This window comes from Stegostoma tigrinum, unplaced genomic scaffold (assembly GCF_030684315.1).
Source record: "Stegostoma tigrinum isolate sSteTig4 unplaced genomic scaffold, sSteTig4.hap1 scaffold_84, whole genome shotgun sequence".
NCBI classification, from domain to species: Eukaryota; Metazoa; Chordata; class Chondrichthyes; order Orectolobiformes; family Stegostomatidae; genus Stegostoma; species Stegostoma tigrinum.
This window is the reverse complement of record NW_026728790.1, coordinates 626,334-635,000: the sequence shown is the minus strand read 5'-3', so window position 1 is coordinate 635,000 and position 8,667 is coordinate 626,334.

The following is an 8,667-nucleotide window of genomic DNA, read 5'->3' as shown; positions in this document are numbered from 1 at the left end:
ACATGAAAAAATCCTGAAATCTTTCTCCAAATTCAATCTCAGGGGGACCATCCATTCATCAAAATCCATAACCAACGTGAAAAGTAATTTGATTCACTTTAAATCAACTATAACACTAATTTCCAAAACTTTGAAAACTCAATGTCCTGTTTTTCGAAGATGTCTGCATGTTCCATGTAAAATCATGTATTTCCACTGCCTACCAGGCTAATCATTTGCTCACTATGATCTCTGACTCACTCTCTCGCCCTCTTTGATTTCTGTAATACCCGCCATCCCTACCCTCAGCTACCTGTGCTCATATGCTCGAGGCTTCTCCAATTTTCTGACGTTCATGCTAATGCTTTAAGATCCTTGCACTGAATGTCAGCAATTTTTTCCAGAAGCCTCAATGACTACTGCCCAGCGGCTCTTCCATCCATATTTATGACTATCAAGTGTTTTGAGAGGTTGGTCATGGGTCACATCAACTCCAGCCTCCCACATTCCCTTGATCCACTGCAATTCACCTGCTGATGCAGCAGATCCATGGTAGATGCCCTCTCCTTGGCTTTACACATATCTCTGGAACGTCCAGATAACATGGGCATCTACGTCAAGCTCCTACTTATTGACCACATGTCCACCTTCAACACCCTAATTCCAAACAAACACATCTCCAAGATTGTGAGTAGGATTAATTTCTTATATTTTTATGCCAATTATATGGCTGAATTAAGTAAGTCGATTTAATTTTCAAACAAGTCTAGGTTCCTTCTTATTTTATCAGAGTCCAAATGTAAATTTATTCACATTAAAATTATTTGTATGTTGAAGCCATTCATCTAAGTTCTTATGACACTGAGAAAACATGATGTAGCAAAGACACCCAACATGTGCTGTCTCTATGATAACAAGGGTCGAGCTGAATGAGCACAGCAGGCCGAGCAGCATCAGAGGAGTCGAAAAGCTGACGTTTTTGATCTAGATCTTTCATCAGAAAATGGACGCAAAAGAATCTGAGATAACAGGTGTCGAGCTGGATGATGCTGCTTGGCTTGTTGTGTTCATCCAGCTCTACACTTTGTTATCTCAGATTCCCCAGCATCGGCAGTTCCCGCTATCTATGTGGGCCTCCTCCTACGTGGGCGCTCCAGTTTCCTCCCACAGACCAAAGATGTGCAGGCTAGGTGGATTGGCTATGCTAAATTGCCCGTAGTGTTCAGGGGTGTGTGGGTTCGAGGGGGATGGGTCTGGCTGGGATGCTTCGACGGGCGGTGTGGACTTAGTGGGCTGAAGGGCCTGTTTCCACACTGTAGGTAATCTCATCTCTGATCATGCGCCTCTGTCTCAGTTCTGTCACAATTACATTGAGACTTACCCTTCGTATTGGCCCTCTAATAATGGGGCACTTCCTCAAAACTGACCATACAGAATTGAGTCGCTGCCTCAGCATTGACCGCTTGACAACGAGCCACTGGTTCTGAATAGAGCTGCAATACCTCAGTCCTGACCCTCCATTCATGGGGCATGCCTTGAATTCTGACACCTGCATAATGAGGCACTGCCTCTGACAGCAATGCACTCCCTCAGTTCTAACCCACTCAGCACTGAAGATCTAACAGTGCTTCAATATATCAGTGTTGATCCTATGAGAATGAGGCAGGCAGTCAGTGCTGAGCCTCTGATAGAGCTGCATAAAGCTCATTCCTGATGAGTTAAATATGTGCATACTCTCAATTCTGACACTGAGGCACTGCCTCAGAATGGACCATCTGACAATGATGCAATACCTCAGTTCTGACCCTCTGACAGTTCTGCAACACCTCAATCCGCACCCTTCAATCAGTAGGCACTCCCTCAATTATGAGCCCTTTGTGGGCTCGTTCTGTGACAATACCTCATTGCTTCAGTGTCAGTGCTGAGAGAGGGCCTTTTTATTCACTCATCAGTACCTAAGGCACTGGCTAATTGTCAGCAGCTCAGTTCTGAGGCAGCGTCTCTTTGACAGAGTGTCAGCACCAAGGCAGACCCTCACTGTTATGGTGTCAGAATTAAAAGATTGCCATTTAGAGGGTCTAAGAAGTGGTGTTTCAGATTAGTCAGAGGATTTATACTGAGGCATTTCAGATCAGTCAGAGCGTGCCTCATTTTAATGCAGTAAGACTTGAGAGAATGCCTCATTGTGAGAGGGTCAGAACCAAGTCAGTGCCTCATTATTAGACACAGTCCAAAGATGTCAGTCGCTCTGTTATAAGGTGATACCTCAATGAAGGATCATTCTTGAGTGTGTGCCTCATTGTTCATGGGTCAGTACAGAAGGAGTGCCTCAAAACTGGGGAGAGCCAAGTAATTAGAGATTTGGTGCTGAGGTCAGTGCCTCATTGTTACAGGGTAAGTTCTGAGGCAGGCTCACATTGCTAGAGGGTTAGTTCTGAGTGAGTATATTACTTGCACACAGTAAATACTGAGTCAGTACCTCAATGCATTGGGTTCAGAGTTGATGGAGTACAACATGATTAGAAGTTCAGTCCTGAACGATTGCAGCTCTCTCAGAGGGTCAGAACTGAGGGGGCAGTGCTTTACTGTCAGCGGATCAGTTCTGACACAGTACCTCATTGCTGGAGGATCAGATCTGAATGAGTACCACATTGTCAGAAGGTCAGTACTCAGCCAGTGCCTCAAACAGAGAGTACCCATGCAAATAAGCAGTAAAAACACCCATGTAAATTAAATCTTAAAACACAGAGGATCCTGCAAACAAACCCTAAAACAGAGAGCCTCCTGGAAATAAACCCCAAAACACAGAATGCTCTGCAAATAAACTCAAAAACACAGATGGCACTGTAATTAGACCATAAGACACGGAGCTCATTGTTTCAGGGTTTTTTTTTAAACAAAGACCCAACCGTAACAAAACCATGAAATGAAGATCCTCCTGTAAATAAATGCTAAAGCCGAGAGCTCACTGGAAATAAATCCTAAACTACACTGCTTTCTGCAAATAAACCTTAGAATACAGCCTTTCTATGTAAATCTTAAATCACAGAGCTCTTTGTAAATAACCCTAAAACACAGGCCTCATTGTAAATAAACCCGAAAACAGAGAACTCCCCCACGCCAGTGTATAAGCACTGCAACACAGAGCCCCCTGCAAATAAGCCATAAAGCACAGATCTACCCTGTAAATTAAGTCAAAAACATACAGGACACTGTAAAACACAGAGACCCCTACAATTGTACACTCAAACACACAGACCCCTTTAAAAAGAACTCTTAACACACATCCCCCAGGAAGTAGAGAGGAAAAGACACGGCTGAATAAAGCCGAAAACACAGCGCACCTCTTCATGCACTCGAATACTGAGCCGACCTGTAAACTATCTGTAAGGCAGGGCCCTTCACAAATAAACCCTAAAAGACAGAGCTCGCGATAAATGAAGAGCGCCCTGTAAATAAACCCTAAAACACTGAGTAAAAACCCAAAAAAACTGCGGATGTTGGAAATCAGAAAAAAAATACAAAGTTGCTGCAAAAGCTCAGCAGGTCTGGCAGCATTTGTCAGTTGAAAAACAGAGCTAACCGGTTCCGGTTCGGTGACCCTTCCACAGAACCTCCCTCAGTTCTGCTGGGCTTTTCCAGAAACTTTGTTTTTGTTCCTGATTTGCAGCATCCGCAGTTATTTCAGTTTTCAATTCACCAGGCAGTCAGTAACATCAAATGGTTGTGTATCACATATTTACCAGTCAGACTCAAACACGCCAAACTCGTTCGCTCACGTGGTCTGAGAGAACAAGGTGTTGAGCCGGATGAACACAGCAGGCCCAGCAGCAGGAAGGCTGATGGTTCGGGCCTAGACCCTTCTTCAGAAAAGTGGTCACTTGTTAATCTTGTAACCTTTGCCCCTGAATATCCTGTGGTCTGCCCTGTTTACTCATATCGGTTAGCACTTAACAAGGCTTCCGGAGGCTGGCTGGTGTGTCTTTAGTGATACAGGGCCCATCGCCTTCAAATATCCTTTTGTGTGGTTTTTCTGTGACATTATATCATAAGCCTCTTTACTGTTGTACTAAATATCCTCTTTACCGAAGAACCCACAGCGCTCCATGTGACCACGATCGCGCTCTCATTCATTCATAACTTTACTGACCACTCACGAGGGTCCTCTGTTTCCTGTTACGCATTTCATTCATTCATTCATGATCTTGCCATACTTTTCACTAATAAAGGGAGACTATAAATTAAAATGTTCCTTCCACGCATTACTGCCTTTTCACAGTTTGAACTCGTGTTGCTGACAGTGTCCAAACCTGTGTCTACATCAGAGTCAATCCCTGACTATGTTAATTTTCTAATCTATTCAGAACAATATCTTCCCATCCATCGTGTCACCCGAAACTATGAATAATTATAATATTAATCAGCCCTCAACAAACGTCTCCCAGGACTTGAATAGCTGGCGGGACATCAAACAAGTTTCTGCTTTACCACATCTCTGTTAGATACATATTGACTAGGGCCCGCGATCAGTTTCAGAAAGTTCCTACTCTCTCTCAAAACAGCTCTTCCGTGAAATTGAGTGAGAAGAATGAGAAGGTCGGCAAGAGTGAAATCTCAAGTCCCGGCCGCGGTAATCAGGCCACTGACCTTTCTGCTGTCATCAACTGATTGTCAGCCCAATCAAATCACATCGGGTTGATAATCTTTCTGGTGTCGTCTAATTTTAAAAAAATAAAAAGGATCCACACCAGTCATTGCCCTATTTCAAATACCTCAGTCCTGTCCCTGTAAGAGCCCTCAATCCTGACCCGATTGGCAGTCAGACAACACTGCACGTCTACGGTACTGACCCTCTGACCATGAGGTACTCTCACAATGAGATGTTATTGTATGACATCCCATTGATTTCTATACTTCTACAAATGAAAGTCTTTTATCTGCCTACGCACAGGGATGCAGGCACTGCCCTGAAGCTTCCTGCCCAGCTAGGAATTCAGTGTAAAACTTTTGTAACTCTTTGTCTTCCCACACATCGGTATGCAGACACTGTCTGAAGCTTCCTGACTGAATACAATTAGAATTAAACTGTGTCAAATAGGGTTCGGTGGGGAACATTTGTAAAGGTGTGAAACTTCTAAAGCATGCAATTTCTGTCGCTGACAAAGGGGCCAGGGCACTGAATTTGTGATTTCAAGTTGCCAGTGTGTCTGGTTAGAACAATCTGTCCGGATAACAACTTGAAATCGCCTCATGCCATCAGCAGCCACTTCAAGAGCAATCGATACTATATCCTGTGAAAATGGGAACTGCAGATGCTGGAGAATCCAAGATAATAAAATGCGAGGCTGGACGAACACAGCAAGTCCAGCAGCATCCTGAGATGTGCTGTGTTCATCCAGCCTCACATTTTATTATCTTCGGGACTACATCCTGGTCTTTCACGTTCTTGATGTAATAATTGTTTGGTATCCTGTCTTTGTCTGTTGTAGTAATTATTTTAGGTATCATGTCATTGTAAAATGTGTAATTATTTTATGTATCATGTATTTTGTAAAGTATGAAGAGCGGGGACTGTCCGCTGCTCGGGGAGAATTACCTGCGAGACTCTGCGCTCTGTGCCGGGTTAAGTACTGTGATTCTCCACAGCTTGTACTTGCTTGGTAATAAAAGGATTCGTGTTTTCCTAAACAGGTCAGTGTCTTGTTATTGCAACAAATCCGTGAGGGTCTCCGAAAACGAACATGACAACAGTACTGATTCGCTGACAGTGAGGTCCTCCATCAGTACTGACCCTCTGACAATGAAGTGCTCCCTCAGTACTGACCCTCTGACAGTGAGGTTCTCCCTCAGTACTGACCCTCTGACAGTGAGGTTCTCCCTCAGTAGTGACCCTCTGACAGTGAGGTTCTCCCTCAGTACTGACCCTCTGACAGTGAGGTTCTCCCTCAGTAGTGACCCTCTGACAGTGAGGTTCTCCCTCAGTAGTGACCCTCTGACAGTGAGGTTCTCCCTCAGTACTGATTCTCTGACAGTGAGGTACTGCCTCGGTACTGACCCTCTGACAGTGAGGTACTCCCTCAGTACTGATTGTCTGACAGTGAGGAACTCCCTCAATGCTGACCCTCTGACAGTGAGGTACTCCCACAGTACTGATTCTCTGATAGTGAGGTACTCCCTTAGTAGTGACCATCTGACAGTGAGGTACTCCCTCGGTACTGATTCTCTGACAGTGAGGCACTCCCTCAGTACTGACCCTCTGACAGTGAGGTGCTCTCTCACTCCAGTACTCTCACAGTGCTGCAATAACCATCATCCAATGGTACTCCCTCAAATCTGACTCTTTGACAAAGAGGCCCTGCCTCAGAACTGACTTGCTGACTGAGGTACTAACTCAATCCGACTAATTCGCAGTGCTGCAGTGGGAGCTGTGTTTTTTCATGTTGATTTACAGTGGGCCTTCTGTTTTAGGCTTTATTAACTGGAGGTCCTGTGTTTTGGGGTTTGTTTACAGTCGCCTCTGCGAGTTTATTTGCAGGAGGCTTAGTTTAAGGGAGGATTTGCAGGGGGCACTGTGTTTCAGGATTTATTTACTCGGAGCTCTATGTTTTACACTTTATTTACAGGGACTCTGGCTTTTATGGTTTCTTTTACATTTTATTTCCTGAATGACCCTTCTTAGGATTTATTTAAAGGGGTGTCTGTGCTTGAGAGCATATTTACAGGGTTAACAAGGTGTAGAGCTGGATAAACACAGCAGGCCAAGCAGCAGCAAATGAGCAGGAAGGCTGGCGTTTTGGGCGAGACCCTTCTTCAGAAATGGTAGGGGGAGGGGGATCTGAAATAAATAGGGAGAGGGGGGAGGCAGACAGAAAATGGATAGAGGAGAAGATCGGTGGAGAGGAGACAGACAAGCCAAAGAGGCAGGGATGGAGCCAGTAAAGGTGAATGTAGGTGGGAGTTAGGGAGGAGATAGGTCAGTCCAGGGAGGATGGACAGGCCAAGGGGGCAGGATGAGGTTAGTAGGTAGGAGATGGGGCTGGGTTTTGAGGTGGGAGGAATGACAGGTTAGGGACCCTGTACCCCAATGGTATCAATGTGGACTTGACAAACTTCAAAATCTCCCCTCCCCGACCGCATTCCAAAACCAGCCCAGCTGGTCCCTGCCTCCCTAACCTGTCCTTCCTCCCACCTATCCCGTCCTCCCACTTAATTTCTCCTCTATCCATCTTCTATCGGCCTCTCCTCTCTCCCTATTTATTTCACAACCCCCTTCCCCTCCCCCATTTCTGAAGAAGGGTCTCGGCCCGAAACGTCAGCTTTCCTGCTCCTCTGTTGCTGCTTTTCCTGCTGCGTTCATCCAGCTCTTCACCTTGTGACCACAGTCACAATGATCTTTAATTGTAAACTAATCTGTCATATTATTTGATCTGTTAAGGTTACAATGGTTCCCGTGCCTCCTATGGAATACACAGATGCTCTCCCTCAGCTCTGTCTCTGGGAATGCAAAGCTGCTTTCTTCCACGCTACCCTCAGAGATAACACCAGCTTTAAACCTAAGCCTAGCCTCAGCCCTAATGTTCACACTTGCATAAACATGAAACCTAGCCTCAGCCCTAAATCTTATTTACTGGGGGCTGTGCGTTTATGGTTATGTACTTTATGTACTTGAGCTCTGTGCTTTAGGTTTTATCTAACGTGGGTTCTGTGTTTAATAAGAACCAAAAGAACTGTGGATGCTGTAAATCAGGAACAAAAACAAAGTTGCGGGAAAAGCTCAGCAGGTCTGGCAGCATCTGTGGAGGAGAAAAACGAGTTCACTTTTCAGGTCCAGCAACCCTTCCTCAGAATGGAAGGGTACCCAGGCTCGAAAAGTTAACTCATTTTTCTCCTCCACAGATGCTGTCAGACCTGCTGAGCTTTTCCAGCAACTTTGTTACTGTGTTTAATAGTTTATTTACAGAAGGTTCTGTGCTCTAGGTTTTATTTACAGGAGGTTCTGTGTTTTCGGGCTTTTTACAAGGGACTCTGTGTTTTAGGAAAATTTACGAGTGGCTCTTTGTTCTGAGTTTCTTTTTTACAGTGATCTCCGTGTTTTAGGGAATATTTACAGTGAGCTCTGATTTAGAGCTTGTTTACAGAGGGCACTGTGTTTTAGGGTTTATTTACAGCTAGCTTTGCGTTAGGGTTTACTTACAGGGAGCTCTCTGATTGAGGGTTTGTCGGTAGTGAGATCTGTGTTTAGGGTTTATTTACAGTGAGATCTGTGTTTTTAGAGTTTATTCACAGGGTTTTCTGTATTTCATGGTTTATTTACAGGGTTTTCTGTGTCTTTGGGTTTGTTTACAGTGATCTGTGTTTTAGGGTTTATTTACAGTGAACTCAGCGTTACAGGGCTTATCTTCAGGGCCCTCTCTTTTTTGGGCTGATTTACACGGTACTCTGTGATTTAGGGCATATTTACCGGAAACTCTGTGTTTTAGGGTGTACATACATATTCGAGGGTCAGTATGGAGGGAGTGCCAGGCATCAGCCCTCACCCTAACCTCAGCCCAAACCCTAACCCTAACCAGAACAGGAAAGAGCCTAAGGGGCCAAATTGTGGGTACGCACCCTTAAATGGAAGGAGAGGGGCACCTTCTTCCCCCTCTCCCCCAACCCGACCTACACCCCCACCCCCACACCCTATCC